Source organism: Callithrix jacchus, chromosome 1 (genome assembly GCF_049354715.1).
Source record: "Callithrix jacchus isolate 240 chromosome 1, calJac240_pri, whole genome shotgun sequence".
Classification (NCBI taxonomy): Eukaryota; Metazoa; Chordata; class Mammalia; order Primates; family Cebidae; genus Callithrix; species Callithrix jacchus.
The window spans coordinates 167,764,057-167,790,332 of NC_133502.1; the positions used below are offsets into that span (position 1 = coordinate 167,764,057).

General features: G+C 38.0%; 1 long non-coding RNA gene across 1 annotated transcript in view; it reads left to right on the forward strand.

Moving 5' to 3' along the window:
• Positions 1 to 26,276, forward strand: part of LOC108593074 (uncharacterized) — a 42,009-nt gene that overhangs the window by 11,088 nt on the left and 4,645 nt on the right. The window contains exon 2 of the long non-coding RNA XR_001913432.4: positions 26,028 to 26,146. This is a non-coding gene — a long non-coding RNA (uncharacterized LOC108593074). The remainder of the gene's footprint in view (positions 1 to 26,027; positions 26,147 to 26,276) is intronic.

The following is a 26,276-nucleotide window of genomic DNA, read 5'->3' on the forward strand; positions in this document are numbered from 1 at the left end:
AAACCCTGTCAAAAATTAGCCAGGTGCGGTAGCGCAAGCCTGTAATCCTAGCTACTTGGGAGGCTGAGGCAGGAGAATCGCTTCAACTCAGGGGGTGGAGTTTGCAGTGAGCCAAGATTATGCCACTGCACTCCAACCAGGGTGACAGAGTGAGACTCCATCATCATCATCATCATAATTAGACCATGGTACAACCAAGCCATATACTTTTTCATGCTAATAATCTTTCAGGATCACTACACACTCCAGGAGACAACAGCAACTTCAGACAGACTTTGAGAGGGAGTAATCAAACTTGCCATATCAATTAGCACTCTCTTGCCTGTAAATGACAGAAATCTCTTATGAAACTGAATGGAGCAATACAAACAAACAAAAAAGGCATGTCTTGGTTGATGTAAGTGAAAAGTCAAAAGACGGAACATTCTTCAGGTTTGGCTCCATGTCACCAGGATACATCCTGCCTCTCTCGGCTCTTTCTCTCCTGGGGTGGCTGGTTCTCGGGTTGATTTTCTCCATATGTAGCTGAAATGCCAATATTAACTGCTCCTAGTAGTCCCAAACAAAATCTTAAAAATTCATCCTACAGGCTGTGATAATGCTGTGTTCCCATCACTGATTCCCCATCATGTTCCTCTCACACTTCAAATCCAGGGAATATCTCAACATTATTTCAACCAGACTAAGAAAAAAAAGTGACTCTTCCAAAGAAGTGTGGTGCTATTACCAAAAATATGGAAAAGAGATAATTGCTATACATGTCAATGTCAATGACAAGCAACAAATGTCAACACCACTGGCTTCTTTGACCCTAATCAAATCTTTCCACTAGTTGTTCCTAGGGAAAGATATAAACAAATAATTTTAAATTTTAAATATGTTCCTTAAAACTTTCACCTTAAAAACATTAGGTGAAGGTTGGGACAGTCGCCTTCACTCCTAGTTGCTGACTCTCCGCAATGTCGTAAACCAGTATCTTCATCTTCAACATGGAGATAATATTTTTCTTACATCTTTCTCAAGGTTGTTTCAGAATCCCAGACACTTTATCAAAAAGATTCTTAAATACTGCTGAACCTTACACATTTTACAATTCAATGGTCACAGTTAATATTGAAATATTTTAATGATGTTATTAAACACTACCAAAGATAGTGAAAAACTGATTCTACTTTTTTTAACTTTACATGTCTAAACTCACAAGCATCACAAAGAACAGGAGAAAGTGAATGTGATTAGGAAGGGAATGCTTAAATGTTTTTTAATTGCCTCTTTTTCCTGGCTCAAGTAGACTACAGAGCATATTTCAGGTATCTATCTATTAAAAATACCAATAAAACACTTAGCAGTAATCTGTATATGCCATTTCCCCACTCCTTGATCTAGAAAGCAATTGGTTTTGTTAATGTACCCAAGTGGCTATTTTTAATCAATACGTCATGAGATCTATGATATCAGTGTGTAAAAGAAAAGAATCCAAAAATTTAATCCAAAGGCTTGTGTTCTCTTCATGGCTTTTTCCTTCATTCAACAGTGTGACTCCAGGATGGTTAGTTTTATGCATCAACTTGACTGGGCTATGGGGTGCCCAGATATTTGTTCAGACATTACTCTGGGTATTTCTCTGAGAGTATTTTTGAACAAGATTAACACTAAAAATTATTAGACTGAATAAAACAAACTCTTGTTCCTAAGATGGATACCTTCAATCAAGGCATTCAACTGGTATTCTGTCAGTTCAATACCAAAATACAACAAAAAGGCTGACCCTCTTCCCTGCTCTTTCCTCAACAGGAAAGGATTTTTCCTGCCTGAATGCTTTACAACAGAAACATTGCTTCTTTCTGCCTTCAGAGTTGAACTGAAACATCAGCTCTCCTAGTTCTCAACCTTTAGACTCAGACTGCAGCTACATTTTCAGCCCTTCTGGGTCCCAAGTTTGTCAATTTATTCTGCAGAATCTTGGGACTTCTTAGCATCCATAATCACATGAGCCAATTTTTTATGAAATCTCTCTATCCATCTGTCAATCAGTAATATCTCTAGCCATCTTATTAACTCTGTTTCTCTGGAGAATTCTCACCCAGACCTAAGAAAGCTATTTAATCTCTGTAGGCCTCTGTTTTGAGAAAATTCAGTGAAAGTGTCTTGAAAGTACATTTTATCTCAGATGGCTGGTGAGTCCATGAGCTCTAGTGTGTGCTTAGGACCTAATTGCAGGATAGCTTTCTGCTCTATTACATCCATGAGGTATAGATTCAGGACTGAGTCCAGCACCAACTCTGCTGCTCAGGTCTCAGCTAAAGCAGCAAAATCCCAGCTGAAATGTTGGTCTATCTGATGCACTGGACCTAAGAAGCACAGTGATCTACTTTCTGTCCTGCCAGATTATCTCCCATCTTCTAAAAGCTGACAGGTAAAAGCAATCACAAAGCTCCTAAGATTCTACAGAGATATTTGGGATTTGTACATGAAATTAGCTATATCAAAACATTACAAAATAGCTCTATGTGATTATAAGACTTCCATATTTATGAAAAGTATAACTAAGAGCATAATTTTTGAAGCCAGATGAACTTGGATTTAAATCCCTCCTCTACCATTAGTTCAATTGGTCTAGGTTATTTCATTTCTCCGAGTTGCATATGTAAAATCAGCCTCTTATATAAAATTGTCCCAATGATACTTAGAGAATTGAGTAAGGATTAAAAATATTACTGCTTGGCATAGCAACTGACACACTTCATTCTTCATTCAGTGTATGACTAAAGCAGGTCGTGTATTATCTCATTGTCAAGGAGATTACGGTTCTTGTCAAGGAAAGTACCCTAGACTTCATGGTTTATATGTGGTAGATTTAGGATTAACACCTAGAACCTAAGGCATCATCTAGCATGGGGCATGGATTCAGTCAATGTCTGCTGAGTGAAGGAATGAAAACCATCAACACACCTAAGCTCACAAACACCTAATCTAGTTTTTTAAAACTCTCTTTCTTTCTGCATGCAGAGATACTAGAAAAAACTAACACATAGTGAGCAACTAGAATACACTTTCAGCTTGCTGCATTAACATGTATTATGACAACAACTCAAACAATGAAAAATACTCACCGATTATATACAATGTTGTAATTATTGTAATTTTTTTTTCAAGAGATGGAGTCTTGCTCCATTGCCCAGGCTGGAGTGCAGTGGCACAATCTTGGCTCACTTATCATACACTATACCAGCTAATTTTTATCACATGCTATAAAGAAGGTCAAGGAGTCACTTTTTAAAAATTCACTCTAAAAACCACAACAACAAACCTGGTAGGTGAAATGCACATAGGAGCTAGAAAATGGCCCAGCAAGTGCTTTCTCCCTGGCTCATTTCCGAAATCCTTAAAAAATTACCCAGGATGAGGCAACATAGATCCCACTTGCTCTTCAAAGCCAAGGAGTTTCCTAAGCAAGGGATCCTTCATTTCTTCCCATTGATATTCTATAGACAAGACTTGCTACAAAGTCCCATGATCAATGAGTTAGGATCAGACCTGGTTCCTTGCTCCTCTTACTGTGCTCACAAAATGCAGCTTGTCAGCTGGGAAAAGGCAGAGAGATGGGTTTTTTATCAACCCATTTTCAGGCACTAGCAGCATGTATTATTACCAAGTGAGAACAGTTATTCCTGTTCGTCGCTAGTTTAAACCTGGTTGAATATGCTCCTGGAGAGCTATGTTGATATTCTGCAGCTCTCTAGGTCTCTTGTGGAATGCGAATGCATTTCTCTTCTGCAAACAAATACCCCTCAAGCCGTGAGCCTATTTAACTCTGCCCAAAATTCCTTGCACAAACGTCTGTCTCCTGGGAAGGTGCCATCTACCTTAGATAAGACCAATAGGTCTCAACTGCCTAATAAATGATCATAGGTCTAGACCTCTCCCACAGACCTCTACCGAAATGTAGGGAAACCTAAACCCCTTCCAGGGCATCTGAGCTTTTACAAATATAAGAAAACCTTTCCACATAATTGCCTTAAAATTTCAGGATTAACAGATTCAGTTGGGACTATCTGGTTCTAGGAGATCTTTTGTCTAGTCTAAAGACTTGGGATAAAATGTTATTTTATTAGTGAATGAGGGGGTCTCCATTTTAGTTTTGTTTTTGATTTGTGTTGTTGTTGACATTAATTTTTAACAACCATCACCATTCTCATTCAATTTAAACTGAATAATCCTCCATGCTTTAGTGAGCTTGACAAATTTATGATATGGTAGACTGAGCAAGGGTCTTATACACTTGGGCACATCTGCATTCATGCTGCACAAACAGAATCCCTTGAAATCCAACGGCATTCTCACTCAAACGTTGATGATAGGAAAAGAAGGGCACTGGGATTTTAATCTGGTCTGGCCAAGTCTTTTCTCAGCTTTATTTATCTGAACAACAGGAGACGCCTTTAGAAGTTCATGGGGCACTGAATCAGGAATCAGAGCTAAAATGATCTTTAAAGGTCAGGTTCTAAAATACACTCCATCCCAATTTCAACCTGATGTTTGAATCTCAAATATCAGAAATAAAACGGTTAAACTGATTAAAACTCTAAAATTTAGCCAGTATTACAGAGTATTCCCCAGGTCACTGACATGGTTCTTTGCCAGCCAAGAGTAACCTTAGGAAAATAACTCATCCACAAAAATGGAGAAAGCTGTCTCCTCTTGGACCAGCTCTTAGAAGTGGCGGCATCTAGCCCCATGTGGCTATTGAGCAACTGAAATGTGGTGAGTCTGAATTCAAATATGCTGTATATGTGAAACCACAACTGGTACTGAAGACAGAGTATGGAAAAGGAATGTTAAATGTCTATAATAATTTTCATATTGGTGATATGTTGTCATGATGGTATTTTTGATATATGGGCTTTAATAAAATGTAATTATAATTAATTTTATCCATTTCATTTTACTTTTCTTAATGGGCTAAGACAAGCTCTTCCAACATTTTCAGGAAGAGGAATAGCCACATAGATGAAAGTTGTGGAGAGTAGAAGGAAAGAGTCTTAGTCGTGATGCTAGAGAATGAGTAGAAGGTAAATGATAAACACTAAATAAACACTCTCATGTTTACTCTCACATTAATATCCAGAATGACTCTATGTTGACATCAAAAACTGCATTCCCATTTGCAATGTCATCTCACTGAGGCCAGCAATGTAGATGTGCTGTGCTATAAATCCAGCCACAGGAGACGGTAAAATGGGGAGCGTAAACACAGTTATTTCCACTGTCAAGCTATGTTCTTTCTCCACTACCGAGCTGCACCTGTCTAAAACGTATTTACTTTACTATAGCCAGTGGGCTGAAGATTTTCAGTTCTGATTCTTCATCTTCTCTTCTTATCTTCTTTTACCTATCACTCCCAGGACTGCAAACAGGATTTAATATTGTTATTTTATTTGCAACAACTATTTCTGGTCCCTGCACTCTGCTTGATGCAGTACAAAAATAGTTTGCCCTTTGGGAAGAGAATGCTTGGGTTTGTTCACCTCCATGCCTATATCTGTGTTTATGAACCAGGCAGGGTGGAGGGAGATAGCAAGTTGGCTAAATATGGCTCCAGGGGGAGTAAATTTCTGGCTGAGTTGATAATGGAAAATGGAGAATTTCATCTCCAGGTCAGTGACTGAATCTGGTCCAGTCTTTCACTTTCTGCTGTATGTGATTACTTGGTGGATAACAGTTGGGATTTGGGACTTCCCCCAAAGATTCCTTTATTCTCCAAGTGCTCTGCCTCCCTCCTTCTAGCCCATTTCCATGCCATTTTTTAGGCCTACTTTAAACCAAAAATCTCACCTCATTAATTGGAAATGAAAAGTTAATTCCCACTGACCTCACTTCTTCCCATACCTGAAATAAGAGAAAGAATGAAGTGCAAATCATGTAGAAACGTGGGATTAAATGTCATCTCCTCTATATTATATTCTAATATGATTACTAATGTCATCATTAAATTGTATTAATTTAAAAACGTATCTTTTGTGATTTGTTTTGCAAACTAAGATTTTATCATATCTTGAAACATTTTTGTTGTTGTTGTTTGAGATGGAGTCTCACTCTGTCGCCAGGCTGGAGTGCAGTGGTGCAATCTCGGCTCACTGCAACCTCCGCCTCCTGGGTTCAAGCAATTCTCCTGCCTCAGCCTCCTGAGAGAAGTTGGAACTACAGAGGAGGGCCACCATGACCAGCAATTAGCTAAATTTTGTATTTTTAATAGAAACGGGGTTTCACTACATTGGCCAGGATGGTCTCCATCTCTTGACCTGGTGATCTGCCTGCCTTAGCCTCCCAAAATGCTGGGATTACAGGCATGAGCCACTGCGCCTGGCCTATCTTGAAAGTTATTTTACTTAATAGTAGTAGGCTGCTTGGACATATTGTTCTTATATATCAGTTATGAAGTATCATTTTTCAAAGGGTGAGACACAGTTGTAAAAAGGCAAGTTAATTGAATTCAGAATGAGGAGACTTGCATTTAAATTGAACACTCCTGTTTACCTTATATAAAATTTTAGGTGTTTTTAACCCATCTCAACCTGAGGTTCCTTATGTATAAAATGTGAATAATAACTTGTGCTTTATTGAGATGTCATATGTCAACTTAAGAAGTCAGTAACCTATCCTGGCATTCGTTTATTTTATTCCATTTTATATTTGAGGAAAAAGGGTCTCCAAGATGGGTAAACACATATCATAGAGATGGAAATTTGATCTACTACGGGTTTTGAGGAGAAAATATTAGAATTCTATTTCTGTATACTTTTCACCCTTCAAAGTTTATTTTTCTTATATATGTATGTGATGACAAACATACTGTATGTATACAATAATGTCTAACATTTATGAATAAGTTACATATATAGAGAATATAGACTTAGGATATTTTTAGTTCTATGGATGTGCTATCAGGAGTACCACCAAGACTACTGTTTTAAAATGACCCTTCACAATTTTTCCAACTTATAATAGTTGAAGATGAGGAAGGTGAAGAAAACCAAACTAAATTAATTATAATGCAAGGGCCCACCTTAGAAGATAAATTTGAAAATTAATCATACAATTTTTATATATCTCTTTCTTATAGCAAGAAAGACAGAAGTATCTTTGCTCAAGATTCTGATCGAAAGAGGCCAGTAGATAAAATTCCAACTTCGCTGGCATTTTTGCAACTGTGTATTAAATATCTCTGTTCCAAATCTCTTGATCAAGTTGGTCAAATAATCTAGGTTTTGGTAAACAATGCTCTGATGAAGCTTTCTTTTTTTTTTTTTTTTTTTTAACTAGTTCTGTACTCTGACTAGAGGCAGTAAAAGTTTAGTTTTTTTAATTTTTAAATTTTGTTTTTAAGGTACACAAATATCAATGATACTGTTTTTGGTAATGAAATGACTTATATGTACAACTATAAACTATTGATTAAATGAACTCATACACTACTCAACAGCTTTTAAAATTGAGTTGCTGAAGAACATTTAGTGTTTTAGGAAAAGCGTTCATAGTAAGTGGATAAACAAAATAATCTATAAGACAGCAGGTGTAATATGATCCCTTTCACAATGTATGTATGAGATCTCCACTCTGCCCATGAGGGATTAACTGCTATGGGAATTCACTTTTATAACTAGAAGTCTAAACAAAATTAAAGAAAAACAAATTGAATACAAGACTGAACAACAGGCAGTACAGGATTATGAGGTGTGCACTGACTAACTCTGGTTACTCTGAGAGGCACTTTTGAGGTAGTAGCACAAGGAGATGGAACAGAATTGAAACCCAGAAGTATCCCAACTTGGGATGAAGGTTGTAGTTTAGGGAGGCCAAGATAACTAGAGTTTTTAGGGCAGAGTACTAGAGATAAAGGGGCCACAAAAAGAAAGATCTCTAGAGATCTGTATAGGACTCCTCACAGGTGTGCAGCTGAGTATGACCTATATAAGTGTGAGATAAAATTAACTAAGACCAAAGAAAGGATTTCCAGTAGCAGTAGGCTGATCAATTTCTAGAGCTCATAGAGGGCTAGAAATAGTGCCTGTTCTCACAAGCTACAGCATAAAGGACTTCTAATATGTGAAGCAGTGGGCCAAATTCTGAGAATGGTATTGCCCTTAGAGTAAGATTAAATTAGTCTCAGCATAAATGCTGCTCTGGACCAGTCATAACAAAACGTTTAAAAGCCAATATTGAAATAAACTGTTTCCCAAGTATAGTAATTTGGGCCAAAACAAAGAAACATAAGACTGATATGTTATACAGAATGTTCAGCATATAATGATACATATTTATAATATCTAACATCCAATAAAAAAATTACTAGCATCCAAAAAAGCTAGCAACTATGATAATAACCAGAAAATAAATTAATAGAATCAGATTTATAATGTAGATAAGGAAATTTGAATGCAAGGAAACTTAACTCCTATAAATATATTCAATATGTTCAAAAAAATAGAAGAAATATGCACATGATGAGAGGAGAAATGCAATTTTCAAAGATGAAAACAGAAGTTATAGATACAAAAATACAGTCTCTAAAATAAAAAATAGATAGTATTAGTTACTGCCAAAGAAAAGATCAATGAACTTGAGACATAGTAATGAGAATGCTCCAAAATGAAGCAGAGGGGGAAAAAAAAGGCAGAAGAAAAGTTAAATAGACTTCAGTAAGATCTGGAAAAAAATCAAGCAGACGAATGTGTGCATAATCAGAATATAAGGAACAGGGTGATAGAAAAGAAAAAGAAATTTAAAAAAAAATAGCTCATTTTTTCCAAATATGAATAAAACAGCACACTCAAAGACCCCAAATGATCAACAAACCCAAAGCAGAAAAAATTAAAGAACACTGCACCTAGGCACACCATAATGCAACTGCGGAAAACCAGTATAAGAAAATGTATTAAAAACGTTTAGAGAAAGTCACATTTCTTGTAAAGGAACAAAGGTAAAAATTACAGCATATAGCTTGTGAGAAATCATGAGGATCAGAAGACAATGGAATCACATTTTTAAAGTGCTAGAGTAGAAATCACCTTCAAGTAGGAATTCTATACCCAATAATAATATACTTTAAAATTTTAAGACAAATTAAGTATTTTCAAATCAAGGAAAACTGACATAATTTGTTGTCAAGAGACCTGCATTATGAAGAATGTTAAAGGAAATCTTTCTGATGTAAGGAACGCAATACCAAATATAAATTTGGGTCCCCACAAAGGAATTAAGAGTATCCAAAAAAAATATGGCTAGCCCCCTGAAAATATAAATAAAGTTAAAATGATTGAATGTGTACAGAATATGTTCTCTGATACAAATTGAATTAAAATTAGAAGCCAGAAAACACCAATGTACTTGAGAAAACTCCAATATTTGATATTAAACAACACACTTCTTAATAAGTCATGGGTATAATAAGAAATAACAAAGGAGCATAGAAAACTATTTGAATTGAATGAAGATAAAAACACAGCATGAAAAAACAATAAAATGCAGGTAAACCAGTGCTGAAAGTGAAATTTATAGTATTACATACAGACACTTAAATCTATGTTCTAAGTTCTATATGAAAAGTAGAAAAAGAAAAAAAAGTGAAATCTAATGTAAGTAGTCAAAGACACTAATGATAAAAATGGAGACTGAAAAGCTGAAAGCAAGAAAAAAACTGAGAAAATCAATGAAATAAAATCTGAATCTTGGAAATGATCAATAAAACTCGAGAAAGCTCTAAACAGATTTAGCAAGGGGAAAAAGACACCATCATGAATAATAAAGACACTCTTATCAATCAAGAAATTACAAGAGTTTAGAAGATCCAGGGGTAATGATGACACAAAGTTTTTATTACATAAAAATATTCAAAAATCTATTAATGTTATTGACCATATTTTTAGACTAACAAGACAGCCCATGTGAATATATCAATCAATATAGAACATACATTTGAAAAAATTCAATACTTGTTCATAAAAAACTTTCAGTAAACTAAAAAAAAAAGAAAAGGAAGAAGAAACTTTAATCTGATAAAGAACATTTATTTGAAAAATCTATTAGCTTAATTAATGGTAAAAAAAAAAAAAAACAAAAACAGAAAAGATTTTTCATAAGGCCAAAAATAAGGCAATGATTTGTTTTACAGGTCATTATTGCGCAGGCAATCTTACAATAATCAGACGAGAGCAATAGTAATAAGAAAAGAACAAACCAAAACAGAAAAAAAAAGATATACAGATTAAAAAAAAGTACAATTGCCTTTGTTTGTGGATAACATGATTACCTATGTCCCAATTTTTCCCAAAATTTATTTCAAAGTTACTAGAACTAAGAGGTGAGTTTAGCAAGATTGTATAATACCAGATCAATGTATAAAAATAGTTTCCCCATATACCGTCATTGAACAATTACTAGTTAAAATTTTTTAAAATATTATTTACCATGGCATCAAAAAGCATGAACACTTAAAGACAATATAATAAAACATCTGATTACTGAACATTAAAAAATATTGCTGAAAAAAAAGGATGAATAAATGGAGATACATACCACATTCATGATTCACAAAACTTAATAGTTTAAGTTATCAATTCTCCCCAAACTAATCTATACATTCACATAAATACCAGTCAACATTCTTCTAACCGTTTTTCGTGGAAATTTAAAAGCTGATTGTAAAATGTATATAAAAATTCAAAGAACCTAAAATAACCAAAATAATTTTTATAAAGAATAAGTTGGAGGATTCAAATTACCTGACTGGAAGACTTATTTATTATATAAAGCTGTGGAATTATGAAACAGTTATTTTGGCTTAAGAATAACATACAGATCAATGAAACAGACTGTTAGAAATGGATTTAACTTTGGGAGGCCGAGGCGGGTGGATCCCGAGGTCAAGAGCTCGAGACCATCCTGGTCAACATGGTGAAACCACGTCTCTACTAAAAATACAGAAATTAGCTGGGCATGGTGGTGCGTGCCTGTAATCCCAGCTACTCAGGAGGCTGAGGCAGGAGAATTGCCTGACCCCAGGAGGCGGAGGTTGTGGTGAGCCGAGATCGCGCCATTGCACTCCAGCCTGGATAACAAGAGTGAAACTCTGTCCCAAAAAATAAAAGGATTTAAACATAACTGATCAATTTATTTGTGGCAAAGGAGCCAAGATAACATAAGGCAGAAAGGTATTGTTCTTTTGAACAAATGGTGCTGGCAGAATGAAATAGCCATATATGTATAAATGAATTTCAATCTTTACCTTACACCAGCCACCAAATTAAACTCCAGGTGGATTATATAATTAAATATAAAAGCTACAAACAACTCTAGACAATAATATATAAGAAAGTCCTTGGGTTAGGGAAAGAAGATTCCATTCCTAGGATACCTAAAGCACCAATTATAAAGAATTTTCAAATAGGACCTCATCAACATTAAAATCCTTCCTTTGTCAAAGGCATTGTAATGAAAATAAAAAGGCAAATTACAGATTAGGGAAATATACATGATAAGTATATATCTGATAAAGATCTTGTAAATAGTACATACAAATAACCCATTATAAACTCCCCAACAAAAAATTAAACAACTAGATTATTTTAAAACAAAAAAAGAGGAACAAATAAAGGAAGAATTCAAACAGACACATCCCCAGAGATGAGTATATAGATGGCAAATCAATAGAGGAAAAGCAGGTCAACATCATTAATCATTAAGTAAATACTAATTACAACCACCACGATGTACTTTACTCACCCATTTAGAATGACTGCAGTTGAAAAGAATGACAACAGCAAGTGTTGTTGAGAATATGGAGCAAACAGAACTTTCCTACATTGCTAGTAGGAATGCAAAATGATATAATCACTTTGGAAAACAACTGGCAATTTCTTATATAGTTAAAATTTAACTCAGCATTTCTACTCCTATTTACTCGACAGAAAGAAAAACATAGGTCCACAGAAAGCCTTGTACAGGCATGTCAGTAATAGCTTCATAACAATAACCAAAATTGGAGACAACTGAAATATCTAACTGGTGAATGCATAAACAAATTGTATAACCATAAAGAAATGATCAGGAACCGACTACTGACATGTAATGACATAAACATACCTTAAAAGCTTTTTGCTATATGAAAGAAGCCAGGCACAAATAAGAATATACTGTTTGATTTCATTAACTCAAAATTCAGGAAACAGCAAACTTACGATGAGAGAAATCAGATTAGTGATTAATTTGGGTAAGGGATGCGGAGAGACTTACTACAAAGGGTCACGGGAATATTGGGGCAAAAAAAATGTTCTATATCTTGACTGTGGTTGTTATGTGTACATATATTTGTCAAAACTCATCGAACTGCATACTTAAAACTGATGACAATTATTGTATATAAATTACACCTCAATAAAGCTGGTTTTAAAAGATAAGCATGTATATGTTTGCCCCATTGAAAAGTCTAGGTGGAAATATGCTACTTGTTAATACTAGTTATCTCTGTGTTTCAGAATTAGCTGTGATTTTTTTTTTACTTCTTGTTATTATTCATTTACTTATTCATACATTCAGAATATATTTTTAATTAGTTCCAGACACTCTACAAATCATTGACAACACAATGGTTGGTAAGATAAACATAATTCCTGCTATCAAATACTATAAACACAAGCTATTTCCTCCTCTCCATTCCCTAATCTTTCTATAATGAACATGTTTTATTTTGTCATAGAAAGGAAGAAAATTCTTCATGACTATATAAATTACAGTGTCTTTTGATCCTCTTTTCCTACAAGTTTGCTTCTGTGGTTCTCTACTCAGTGACTTTCATGATCATCAGCATATGTTCAGTAAACAGAGTGCATTGTGTAGGTCAAGTGCTGTCACCATGAAAAATAAGAAGAAATGAGAACCTGACTGCTTCCCAATATGTGCTAGAATAAACATATGACATACTTCAGATTTAACACTAAATGAGTTGATGTGGATATTTTAAATAGTTACATTATTTACATAAGTAAACATCCTGTATTCATAATCTACTTGAGTGAAAAAGAGAAGAAAAAAATGTGCTGGTATATCAGAATGGAGTGTGGCACTATATGAGTATGCTTGTTCTAATAATACAGTCATTATAAACCTCTTATAAAATCATAGACTATTTCATCTAGAAAGCCTTATCAATCATCTACTCCAATGTTCTGATTTTATAGACTCATAATAATGTTTGAGAAGTTAGTGACCTTTGAAGACCACTCTACTCATTATTGGAGAAGTCAGAAATAGAATTCAGGTATCTCAGTAACTCAAAATTTAGACTGCATTGATGGCTCAGACTTTGGAACTTTGGATTTATCAAGGTTCTAAATTACATGGCATGCCCACTACCCTATAACCACAACTGCTCCCATGTCTCTGACAGACATGATTAATCAATAAGCCTACTTTCTGGCCAAATTTTGACACAGCTTTAGAATCCTTCCTAGCATTTCTTCTTCCACATACTACCAAGAGAGCTCAAATACCTGAATTGAAACCCAAGTGAAACACATAAACACACAAGGGAACACACTCTTTATGATACTTATACAACACATCAGTTCGCCCAAGCAAGTTGTCCCTTTCCTGTCTGCATCTTGGGAGCCGCAGTGGCTCCAGCCAGTTGTCCTGGCATCTCAGTCTTTATATGGAAAATGCAGATGATAACTCCTATTCTAGCTTTAGTTAAATACTAAATGAAACAATACATGTGAAAGGACTTTGGAAGTTCTGACATTAAACAAGGGTAAGTTTTCTCCTCTTTTCCCTGTCCTCCATCTCCCTCTGTTCCAAAATGTGTGTGGCTGTAGTGTAGTACAAACTCATTTCTTTTGCTAAAATTCAGCTTGAGATTTGATTTAGGATTAAAGAATAACAAAAGGAATTTATCTTGGTTCCTTTTCATTTTAGGGTTCCCTTCCATTACATACCATTAAAAAAATTACCTATAAATATGAGAGCTGAATAAGATGCTCTCAAAGAGAATAGTAACTGGAAAAAAATAATGTCAGGTAGCTGGATGAAAAAGGTAATAATTCAAAATCCCCCTGGCCATATCCCCCTTGCCAATCTGACCAGGTAAACAATAATTTCATCCAGCCACGAGCTGGAAGACACATGGATAGAGTTGCTGCTCTTTAAGTTGCTCTCCTCCAACATGGATGATAGATTTTAAAATCACTCTTGGATCCTACACACAGATATTTGTTGTAATTAAAGACTATCAAGTGAGCATACTCCAACCCCCTTTTTTGCAAAGGTGAAGCATCTGAGAACGGTCTTCTGGGGCTACCACTACACACACAGTTTTATGGCTAAAATAGAACTTTGATGGGGAGGACCACACACTAAACAATTAAACAAATTCACAAAACAACATAAGAGGCATATAGTGAGGAGTTGCAAGAGGAACAATACTGCTGTAAAATATGACAAAAATTGGCAGGTGGGCAGAGCAGGCCCATTTGAGAAGATGCTGTTGAGCCAGGACAGAGGAGATTTGAAGGAGTCAGCTGATAGAAGAGCATAAGAAGAGGTTCTGGAAGCTGGAAGGAGCTTCATCTAGACAAAATCCCCAGTGTGGCCTCAGGCAGAAAGCACAGGCAGCAAAGGGGGTTAGGTTGGGCAGTGTGGGTGAGAGATACTCACTATTTGAGATGAGGCAGGGCCTCACACAAGATGGCAGGCATTTGGGTTTTATTCTTCTAAATTGTTAAAGGCAGATTTCACACAATATGTAAAAGAAACATGGACTTCACCACCTTGGAAAGAAGGGATAGGAGAGGTGAGCTTTACAATAGTTGCAAACTCTTGGTTTGTCTGGGAAACTGCAGTGAGAGTACAAACTCCTCTTCCAACATTGCACGTTTGAACCCAGAAGATCTGTGTGGGCTCCCAGTAATCACATGGAAATGTAGACACATAAATAAACATCATTCCCCTTCTCTTAAGGTCTATGCTACCTTTAGCAAAAGGCCTGGCTTAGCTTGGCGACGATTAATTGTAGCTGTTCAGAGGACGGGGCATGTTGTGAGTGAATTAATGTGCTTCGAGGGCCCTGTGTGTCTGACTTTTCATGTTGTCTAAATTTGTAACCTGTTAGACTGCATTTCCATAAGTTTTGAAATGCAATGTGTTCTCTGGTGCTCGGAATTCGATCAGGATGAAAAGAGCTTTAGAAAGTAAGATGTTATTATTGTATTTGCCTTCACATGAGAAAATAGTCAAAGGAAGACAAACAGAAGAGGGAGAAAAAAAAAGATCCTATATAGATTAGCACTCCCACACACCCTGCAACCTGGGGCAGGGGAGCCGGTGGGAGAGAAAAGAGAAGAAAACCCAGAAAAGCTGGCATAAGAATAAACCTTATCAAAGACTGAACATGACAATCAGGCCTCTATGTGGGAAAAGTTTTACCTTTATGAACCCCAGAGAAGAAAATTATACTCACTAGAGGAAGAAAAAGAGTTATTAACAAATCAGTTATCTGATGCTTAAATAATACAGCTGCTAAAATGAGCCTTCTAAGTAAACCTACAGCGGAGCTAATTAGTTCAGCATTTTGCCAATAACCTTGTCTCCCTTCCTTTCAAGTTTAAAAAAATGATGGGCTCAAACTATTAACGCGTAACACTAAGTGTGTGATGAAATGAGTATTTTAAAGGAATAAATCTGATGGATTAGTCTTCAAATCTAACTGCTCTTTAAATGGTAGGCAAGCTAAAAATTTTCACTAAGGATGCTGAGCAAAGGCTTGTTCAAGAAATAGCAACCCCGAGTTCTGGCCTGCCTCTACCATTTCCTACCTGTGTGACCCTAGACTAGTCATTTAACTTCCCTAAGCACTAGTTTTGCCATCTCTATTAGGAGAATATTAATTTCTATCCAGCTTGTCTTATGGTATCTTGTGATGATCAGATAAACCAGCACAAGCACAAATATTTTAAAGATGTTTCAGTTCAACATACGTTCAATAACTATTTTACAAGACAGGAAATACAAAAACAAACAAGGTTAATGCCAGAATTACGTTGTCATATATGGTAGCTGCAAGAATCATGCGGTTATTGCGAGCTTCAAATATGACCAGTATGATAAGGAATTTGATGTTTAATTTTATTTGATTTTAGATGCAGTTGCTCCTCAGTATCTGAAGGGGATTGTACTCTGAGGATACCAAAATCCTCGGATGCTCAAGTCACTTAAATGTAATGGTGCAGTATTTGCATATAACCTACATACATCCTCCTGTATACTTTAAATCACCTCCAGATTCCTTATACCTAATACAATGCAAATGCTGTGTAGTCATTGTACTGTATTATGTCTGTACTTTTATTGTTGCATTTTTATGCTATTGTTTTTCAAATATTTTGATCTGAATATTTTTAAAGTTAAAAGCTGATAATTCAGTTAATGGAACAATTTTAAATATGTTTGGAAATCTCAGGTGTATGAATCTACATTTTCAATTGTATAAATTTTATGAAATCTAAATTCTGGTCAAGTTATTTCATGAAAAACCAGTTTGAATTGAGATATGCTTTAAGTATAAAATACACACCAGGTTTTGCAAATTTAATGTTACAAAAGGAAACTGTTTTATTCATAATTTTTATATTGATTTCATATTGAAATAAGACTCTTTGGGATATAATGGGTTAAATAAAATATTGTGTAATAATTTCACCTGTTTTTTACTCATTTTTAAAATGTCACAATAAAATTTAAATGACCTATGTGGCTTATTTCATATTTCTATTGGACAGCGGCTGGCAAGTCTATGGAATGAAAACCTTAGTGAGCCAGGCTAAAATTGTAAATGTTTCCACAAGTCCAGATAATACATTATCCTTACTGCCTAAAGGGAAATAGACTGGAGAGGATTAACCATAAACTTGGCAGAAACTTGTGTAGTGACAACGTACAGCTGGAATTCGAACCTATGACTTGAAAGCCCCTCTTTTCTTGTAACATCAGACTGATGCACGGAGCACACGATTGGCTGCTGCAACTGGAGAAGAATATGCTGATAGAGTTGTGGTCTGAGAACCAGCAGGACTGAGTGCCAAACCAGCCTTCCACCAAACCACTATTAATACCAGCCTGGGGACAGAGCCTGCCTCCCCCTGAGCTTCAGTTCCAGGCTCTGTCTAATGAAGGTGATGCCCTGGAAAAATTTTTTAAATTTTTGTATTTTTTTATATTTTTTAAAAGATATATGTATCACTGGTAGAAGCATAGTTGGTTTTAGGAGGTGCACAGAGAGGCTGTTTAGCTATATATAGCTATAAATAATAAGTATATTATGATTATAGCAGAATAGCTATATGTTTCTTTTATACGGAGACAATATATAACATACGTCTTAGGCTCATGTTTTCAAAGATATTGCTTTCCTTCAAAAATACACTGATTTAACCATAGAAAGCAGAACGATGGAAAGAAAATGATTCACTACGAATGTAACAATAGCTATGACAAAGACTGTGAATAGGGTGTGGTGGCTCATGCCTGTAATCCCAGCAATTTAGGAGGCCAAGGCAGGAGGATGGCTTGAGCTCAGCCATTCAAGACCAGCCTGGGCACCACGGCAAGACCCCATCTCCACAAAAATTAAAAATTAGCTGGGTGTGGTGGCATGAACCTGTAGTCTCAGTTACTCGGGAGTCTGAGGTGGGAGGATCACTTGAGTCCAGGAGGAGGTAGAGGCTGCAGTGAACTGTGTTCAAGCCACTGCACTTCAGCCTGGATGACATAGTGAGACCTGTCTCCAAAAACAAAGAAAAGAGATTGTGAGATAGTATGCAAGTACCTGAAGTTTGGGAAACTGCTTTGGCAGATGTACAATATTTCCTTAAGCTCAGATATTTTATAGTTACTTGGTTCTGAGAGACAACTTCTCCCTTGGAAACAGTCACTATTAGACAAGGTGAAAAGCAATGGAACCTTTGCTTTGTCAGCCAAAGGAGCAAAAAGGTGTTCCTGGATGCACCAGCTGATGCAAGCAGGCATCCTGGATGTTACTTTTGGCTGGACCCTGAAGAACAGGGAGAACATAGATCATTACAAAGCAGGAGAGAATGTTGGAAGTATGCTGTCCCAGCTCTGACACCCTGTGGCTTAAGAGTGAAGGTTCTGGAGTCCAGCGAGCCCCAGGCACATCTGAAAGCATATGTTTGTTTAAAAAGAACCAGGGTAGCCGGTGCTGGTCTTCTGCTATGTTAATGACATCCAGCATTCCTACTGCAAGCAGATTCAGATCCCGATACAATGAGTTCCAACTGTGACTACTGGACACCTATTCACAAAGAAATTTAAATAGTAATCAGTGCCTCAGCATATGCACCCTACTAGCATGTCCTTGATGATCCAATTGTTATGTACTCTTCCAGGTCCTGAATATAAATCAATTTTCATGACAGCAGGATATAGTGAAAAGAGCCCTGAGCAGGAGGCAGGAATACCAGGTCTTCTTACCCTGCTTTCTTACCAATTAGTGAAGTGACCTTTCCCTTCACAGACATTCACTGGGCACATGTTACATGTCAGGTGTTATACTGAGCCCTGGATTAACCCTGATCAAGGGTGGGCTGGGCCTGCTCCCTGGCTGGGTGCTACGCTTAATTTCTAATCTGGAAGGAAAACAATTTAATGGACCACTACAGAGTCAGTCACTGTCATATTCTGGCCTTATTTCCCTTCCTCTGATACTGATAGGCTGTATTAGGTATTCTATGAAGTAGATTCTGTTAGTTCAGTCATTCATTCATAAATACTTTTTTTGAGGTCCTACTATGAGCTAGACATTTTTCCAAGTTCTAGAGTTGAATTGTCCAATATGATAGCCACTAGCCACTGTAGCCACAGTTTGATACACTGAAATAGAGCTACCTTATACTGAATTGTACTGTAAATATGAAACTAACACTGGATTTCAAAAACTTTGTATGAACAATGTCATATAAAATAGTTTATTAATACTATTTACTATTGATTGGATGTTGAAATGTTCATTTAAATAAAATGTTCAAAATTATGTACATGTGTTTCTGTTTTTTAAATGTGGCTACTAGAAAACTTAAAATTAAATGTGTGAATCACATTCTATGTCTATTGGACAGAGATGCTATAGAGTTGTAGCAGTGAACAAAAAAGACAGAAATTCCTCAAGGATGGAAGCTCATATATGCAGATGAGAAAAAGTACCAGAAATCATAGCCCCGATTATGCTTATAAAGTCAGGCTGAATTTAATCCCTTTGAAGCCAAAAGCAGTGCTTTGCTTATTTTGATGTGTCTGGCCCATTGAGACAAACTGAAGTTGTCCCTGGCAGGGCCTCTTGTCAATAAGCACACAGTTGCATCTGAGGGTCATGAGAAGATGTGGGAGTCAGAAACTTGATTTTTGTTCCCTCTGAGGCACTGACTGCCTTTGTGGTCTTAACCAAGTCACCCCAGCTCTGGGCAATACCCTCTATCCATACAATAAAGGAATTCAACAACAGTGACTTCTAAGACACTTCATAGATCTGGAATTTTATGACAGGTCAGGAGTTCAAGACCAGCCTAGCCAACATGGTGAAGCCTCATCTCTACTAAAAATACAAAAATTAGCCAGGTATGGTGGCACACACCTCTAGTCCCAGCTACTTGGGAGGCTAAGGCAGAAGGATCCCTTGAACCTAGGAGCTGGAGGTTACAGTGGCCTAAGATCATGCAGCTGCCCTCCAGCCTGGGCTAGAGTGAGACTCTATCTCAAAAAATGAAAACTAAATACCAGCCTTGAATTATCTTCTGATTTATTAGACATTATTAGGCAACATTTCAACAAACTCCTCCTCCTACCCAGAAGGGTATTTTAGGGAAAATTAGAATAATTGAGAATTATCTAAATCTATTGTGTCAGCCTTTAAAATATGAGCTCCCAGAGAAGAGGGAAAGAGACATTCTTCAAGTAAAGACAAGAATTGCTGGTCTGCCATCAAAGCTGCCTGGTGGTCTCCTACTGACATTCCTTACGATATTGTAATTAGGATGATCTCTCAGAGATCACAGATAAAAGACAAGCAAAAGTTCAGTCCTCAAGAAAATAATTTTGGGTATAAACTGCAACCAAAGTATGGCTTTGGGAAACCAGGTGGCAGCCTGCAAGGCATGGTGTAAGGACTCCAAGGCAGGGCAGGTTCCTGGGGCCAAATGGGCCATTCAGCAAGTAGCTTCATGTTCATGGAAGGCCTCATGTTTTGACATTTTCTATGAATAAAATTATATATAAAGGTGTGTGTGTGTGTGTGTGTGTGTGTGTGAGAAAAACTAATTTTGCCAGCCAGTAAGTAAGTTTACACTTACTAGATAGGTTTCTATTTTGGTTTAGCACCATGTGAACCTTTATTACTTTGGAATATGGTCTCAGCCCCCTAGTATATCTCAGAGGTGCTAGTCCTTGAAGGATGACTTTTTCTACTCTTTGGGGTACCCACAGGCTTATAGAGTCCTTCCAGGTATGATCAAGACAATTACATTCAAATACCATTGAAGGAGGAGCACAATGGTGAGCCTGCGTGATTGACATTCACGGTAGGCTGCAAAGAAGAGACAGAAATGGTGAGACTCCAGGAACCTGGGTTGTTTTTTTGTGACCCTAAATGAATTTCTGACTCTAAGCCTTGGTTTAGTCATTTAAAAAATAAGGGTTGGATTAAGTCTAAATTCCTTTTTGTGTATTCAACCTTGAATACACATTAGAATCACTGTAGGTAAAGTATTTAAAGCAGAACCAATTAGGGTTAGGTCACCAGTTCCTCTGGTGATTCAAATGTTAGGAACCCCTGCTCCAGGCAAACCAACATTTTCTGATGGATTAGTTGACTAATATTAATAGCCAGGAGGTCATTCTAAGAAGAGGAAGCAGGGAACATAGGTTTCAGAGTAGAAAAGTGCACTGTCTTAAAGAAACAGTGAGCAAATTAAGCAGAGAGACAGTTCAGGGCAGTGTAATTTGGTAAAGAGATAATGAGAGTCACATAGGTAATTTTACATTTTCTAGCACCCACACTTTTAAAAGTAAAAACAAGCAGGTAGAATTAATTATAATAATATATTTCATTTAAACCAATATACAGGTAAGCCCATAATCAATAGATGTGATTGAATTTTGTAGGCATATTCAAAAAGTAAAAGCAGGTTAATTTCATTTTAATGCTCTATTGTATTTAATCTAATATATACAAAATATTATTTCAATGTAAAAACAATTTAATAGAAATTTTTACATTTTCTTTTCTATTTAGGTCTTCAGAATCGAATTTGGACTTAATACTTACATTACATTTCAATTGGAAACAACCACATATCAATTGCTCAATTAGCCACATGCATTCGGTGGTGAGCACGCTGGACAGCACGGGTCTAGATCTTGTTATTGCAGTGTGGTGCATGGACCACGCCTTGGGTATCACCTGAGAGCTTGTTAGAAAGGCAAAATCTCAGTCTCCATCCCAGGCTTACTGAATCTGAATCTGCATTTTAACAAGATCTCTAGGTAATTTGTTTACACATTCAATCTTGACAAAGTCCTATTCTTTCCCATAGCCACTGTCAACTTTCACCTGTATTAGCATAACAGCCTCTTAACTCCGTGCCTTAACCCCTTGGAGATCTGGCCACTGCCTACTTTGCTGGCCAATTTACAACCAATTTACCCTCCAGTCATAATAACCCGCTCTCATGTCCTTTTTTCCTTCTGAGCACTTGTACATGTGGTTTCTTCAAGGAATTCCCTCCATCTGCACACTCCACCCACCTTGTCATGATTGAGCCCTGCTCGAATTTCAGCTTTGATGTCATTGTCTGAGGGCAATTTACATAACCCATCCTTCCAGATACCCTCAAGTTTTCCATCCCTTTGTATTTTTCTGTTTCATCATTTTCTGTTATGATTTAGAAATGTTAGTCCATTTGTTCTGCTAGAGGGAATATCCATTATGATAGGGACATCATATGTCTTAGTCACTGCTCCATTCCAAGCACTTGGCACAGAGCTGGCACATAGGAGGTGGTGGGGTTCAATATGGTTTTGTTGGAAGGGACTGACAAAAGAAGAAAGGCAGGAGGGCAAGAAGTGAGCAAAGGAAGGAAAGTAGTTTCTTTCCCAATGTGAAGCTGAAATCATAATTTCCCTTTAGGAAATTCTCTACTTAACACTGAGCATCTGAGTCAGAGGATGTGGAAGAAAAGGGAACCAAGATGGATTAAAGACTACTGCACTATGTACTCGCAGACCACATCTGCTTGGGAGTCAGACCAGGCAGATTTAAGTGCCAATCATCTGGACAAGTCACGTCACACCTCTAAGCTTCAGTTCTCTCTCCTACAAACAGGGATGATAATGCCTACATCAGGTAGCATTTGTGAAAATTAAGCGAAAGAGACATCTACAAGGCATAGTAAACCTAAATTGCTATAACACAAGAAAGAACTGCGGTTCCGTTCCCAGACATTGCAGCCCCTCACCATCTTCTCTCCAGGCACTGAGTTTCATTTTCCACTTGAGTTTAGAAGTCAAATATTTAGCTGTGCTAATGGGGTATTGGATCTTTTTATTACGGCCCCACCACTCAGTGTGTGCAGCTTTGCCGAGATAATAAAAGATGTTAGACCTGGTCTCGCAGCTGCTTAATGCAGAAATGCTACGGGAACACACCTGGGGTGCAACTTCGAATGGAATCAATGGCGAAGTCAGCCATGTACCCAGCAGAGATAAAAGCATTAATATGCTATTTCACCCTCAGCCCACACTAGCATGACGTTGATTAAAATTATTTTCTGCAGTTTGACTTCTTGTTTTACAGAGAAAATTTGTAAAGGTGTGTAGGGGTGTGTGTGTGTGTGTGTGTCTGTGTGTCTGTGTGTCTGGCTGGGAGAGAGAGATTTTAATAGGAGTTAGAGTTCATACTTCTGCTTGATGTCTGGTCTCAGATCTAGTTTTGATGGTACACATTTTAGAGTCCCATGGCTAGGATGCGTCACAGGGAGGTAAAGTGCACGGCCCCTACCTCCCCACATCATTTTCTGTACTAGCATGTGTGTGTATTTGTGTGTGTGCATGCCTGTTGGTTTCAGCCTGTTTTATGTGAGATAAAACAGAAAGCCTCTGCTGCCTAGTTGATGTGTGTGACAGGAAGAGGTGCAGGTACAAGTGAGTGTGCCAGACCTCTATGTGGGTACACCTACATACAAAAACATATGTAGGAGGGTGCTGGATGCAAACGGACATAGGTGGTAACTGCTAAGGAGCCTTACTTGATGAGGAAGAGGTGAATTACACATTAGGTTGTAGGAGGTGGGTGCATATATGGCATACTTTAGGTATGAATCACAGTACTAAGGTGAGAGATCCCATATGTGAAAAAAGTGATCATTGAAAGGGATGCATAAGCATGGATTTAAGCATAAGACCATGACCAGATTCTTATCTAACATCATCTACAAATCAGTCAAGGCGCTTGTGGCCCAATGCAGGATATAAGGTTATGAACAAGACAGCCAAGGTCTCTATCCACATAAAGCTTACAATCTATGACAGGGTTTTTCAACAGTGGCACTATTGAATTTTGGATCGAATAATTCTTTATTGAGGGGACTGTTCTGTGCACCATAGGACATTCAGCAACATCCTTGGTCTCTCCTAGGGATAGCATCTCTCAGTTGTGACAACGAAAAATGTCTCCAGTCATTGCCAAATGTCCCTTGGGAGCAAAATAACACCATATGTTGACAATCACTGGTCCATGGGGAAAGATAGAAATTAAACAAAAACAATCACACAATATATTATATAAGCAACTTTGTGTGGTGAGAGAGGTGTGCAGGGAACTAACAGTGTATAACTGGGATAAGCTGGTCAGACCATTGCGGGTGAGGGGTTAGGAAAGGCCTCTGGAAGTATGGGATGAATACATGGGGCATAAAAAATGAGTGTGACTCAGCCGGGTGAAGTGAACGGGAACAAATGTTCTGGAGAGAGAGAGCAGTAAGTGAAGAAAGGCCCTGATGGAGGAAGGAAGGAGCATGTCATTCAAAACAAAACCAGGCAAAACACTAGGGGAGCCCTGCAGGGGTGGAGTGAATAGGAGCAGCCAAGGGGGATGAGACAGGCTCTTGCGGTGGGATGTGAGCTCCCTGTCACCAGAATAAGCCAGCAGGAAGTGGGTCAGAGGATGTGGGCATTGGATGGTGGCATGCTGCAAATCATGGCAGTTCTGAGGAGACTCTGAATCTCTGAAAGAATGTGCGATTATGGAAACAGAAATGCCAATGAAGCCTACAGGCCCTGCTTACATCTGAGGGGAAGTTAAGGCAGAATGGAGTCAGCCCCAGCTGGTCTACAAGATCTTTTTAAGAGAGCAGGTGGTTGCAGTTTTACGGCAGAGAATATTTCCACTTACCTTTGAGATACACCTGGGGCTCCAACCATTTCTCAGGCTCAGCCAGAGAAGTGCACAACTCCCCCACCACCTACATATGCACGCTCAGTTACCCAACTTCACCTGCTTACAATTAACCAATAAATAATGGACAGCATAAAATACGTCAAGTTTTGCAGTTGATATTCCCAAGGCTGCTTCTTTGACTTACAGGTGAGGCAGTGGAAGCTCTGAGACGTGACAAAGCCTGCCCATAGCCACAGGGTCAGGCCATGGCAAGGTGGGGATTTTAGCCAAGGACTGGCTGTCCTCAAGGTCACATGAGGTCACATGCCTCTGCCTCCCTGGGAAGAAGTGTACATAAGCCAACTGCCATCGAGTCAGTCCCCTCTTTGTAAACTTGCGGCCATGTCACAGAGCTTTACCAGGGTCCTGGCTATGAAGTGTCCTTCACCCCAATCCAGGCTCCATGACATCACCAGATTAGCCAGCTGCCTCCGTGCTTAAAGATCAGCCCTCCTTCAATCGTGCTCAGGAAAATAAGGTTCCCTGAGGCTCTCTTCTGCCATCTTTGCAGCCTCATTTCTGCAGCCCCCTCTTGGCTGCTCTCAGAGCAACCACACTCCCTTGCAACTTCCAGTCTTTGTATATGCTGTTTTCATCTCTATGAATGTGCTGGCCCCCTTTCCTTTTCTTCTTTTGCCTTGAAAACCCCTTTTTCTTTTAAAAATTTAGCTCATCTATCACCTCCTGCAGAACTTTCATTGACCAACCCTGAGACATGCACACACACAGACTATCCTTCCTCTCCAGGTCAAGTGAGTCGACTCTCACTGCCTGCCCAGTACCTAGTGCTTGCTCCACCCAAGCCCCTTGCATCCCAGATTCTAACTGTGCATTTACAAGGCTGCTTCTCTCATAACCCTAGGACGTTCCCCAGGGCAGCCGTTTTTTTCTCCGTATCCATAGCCCACAGTAGATGTTCAAGAGATTTTGTGTTCTGCTGCTACACATCCCTCTGAAAAGTGTCCTGTCTTTATAATCATGAACCTCCAAAGTAAATCATGCCAGGCCAATCCCTTGCTGAAATCATTAGGCCCAATTCAACAGAAAGCATGGCATGGTGGTTGAGGGTTGGGGCAGCAGCAGAAGGTATAAAGTGCGTGTTGTGTCGGGGGGGGACAGCATTCAGCAACACGTGATCAACAAAGCTTATCAGGAGGAGTCTGTTGACATTTGCCTCCTTTGATTTGTCCCCACACACTAGAACTGAAAGGGGTGTAAGCCCGTTCATCAATTATGATTTACAGGGAGAGGTAGCCACTGAAGCTTGTGCAAGTCTGGGGAATATCTTCAGGAATCCACAGTGGGAGCCCAGGGACTGTCAAATATCCCAGCTCAGAGACGGCAGAAAATACGGTGATGCAGACTACTCAGCCTTCTGAGGGGCACTCAAGTACTCTTCTATTAAATTGTTTATTTAGTATGTTTCTCTGTTTGCTTCCAACAAACCAAATTCTTTCTGTCCTTCTGGTTTTAGTTCTCAGAGAAGAAATCTGATGGATTCAGCTGACCCTACCAGGACAAGCTATTTCATGCTTCACTACCAGCCAACGAATTGATTCTTCCTATATCAAGTGACTATGCATGGTCCAATTAGTAAGTACATCTACCCACAAACAGTAGGGCACTGTTTGTAGCACAGTTTCATTTAGAAGGGGAGATTGGGCATAGCAGATACCATAACCAATCTATTCCACAGAAGCCTGGTTAACCACATCAGTTAAGG